Source organism: Etheostoma cragini, chromosome 15 (assembly GCF_013103735.1).
Source record: "Etheostoma cragini isolate CJK2018 chromosome 15, CSU_Ecrag_1.0, whole genome shotgun sequence".
Lineage (NCBI taxonomy): Eukaryota > Metazoa > Chordata > Actinopteri > Perciformes > Percidae > Etheostoma > Etheostoma cragini.
The window spans coordinates 24,569,546-24,570,755 of NC_048421.1; positions in this window are offsets into that span (position 1 = coordinate 24,569,546).

A 1,210-nucleotide genomic window follows, 5' to 3' on the forward strand; every position below is an offset into this window, starting at 1 on the left:
GAGATCTGAGGACCAGGTAACCATAGTCCTCAGATTGGACAGATAGTCTAGATAGCTGTCTGGATTTACCCTGCAGAGTTCTGAGGACCAGGTAACCATAGTCCTCAGAAATCCACCGGAGTTTAAAACTCCAACACAAAGAGTGGATGTAGACTAAAGAAGCTGCAGCACTTATTTGTGCGCCAACAGCATACTCCTCTGAGCGTTCACTTTGTGTCTTCACAGCTAAACGTTAGCTCTCCTCTGATCACTCAGATAGTGGAAACGCCACTGGTTTCAACAGTTTGGATTACTTCGCAATTTTCACATTGCTTATTTGTCGAGCCCTTGCTGTGTAACGCCTTTTAGTCTTGTTCTAGTCTAGAAAAATCTGATCCATTTAACTATGACCAACACTCAGATGTGCATGAATCTTAGCTGAATCTCATCATGAGCATTTGTGAACAATTCACTGATAGAATCGAAGGGTGCAAACTGAGTATCAAACCCGTCTTTACTAAGTAACATAAATGCAAATTACATTGCAAAAATACATTGTGGAACGGAGTCTAGCATGATCAATCTCGGAACACATCGGCTACTGATTTAAAGACAATGCAGATTTCACTTTGTATAGAATAAGCAGAACAGGACTGGGATGGTACTCGGGCCTCATTTGGGTATAAGCCTGTAGAGTTCATCAGCATGCATACATAAATATCTGGAATTATGATGCAAGGTGAAATTGTTGGAAATGAGTCCTGTGATAAGGTCCAGGAATTTTCCAGAATGTCCAAGGATACATGATAAACTATGTCGGATTGCAGGGACCCAGTTCCATTCAGCCCAAGTTTCCCTGTTCTGGGAGACGGGTGGATCCTAAACGGGATGGATAAGAGCACAAGAAGCTGGGTCCAGACTATGTTAATGAAAGCCAGCCAGATTTGTTCCAGAGATGGAAGAATGAAGGGGTGCTGTCACTCCAGGAGTGGGCTAAGAGATGGCCAGGGTGGAGGCGCTTGATAAAATGTCATCTAAACGCTTCCCCACGTTGGATCTGTTTAGTAGAAAATGGGGAAAGTACCTGAGCTTTGTGGACGGCTCCTTAGAAGCTGTGTGCTGGGGAGAGACGTGTACAATGGGCTAATGGTGTTGTCATTTATAATAAATTAATATTTATTTGGTTCATGGTTTATTATCTATTTTGTATTTTGCTCTTGAATGTTGTTAC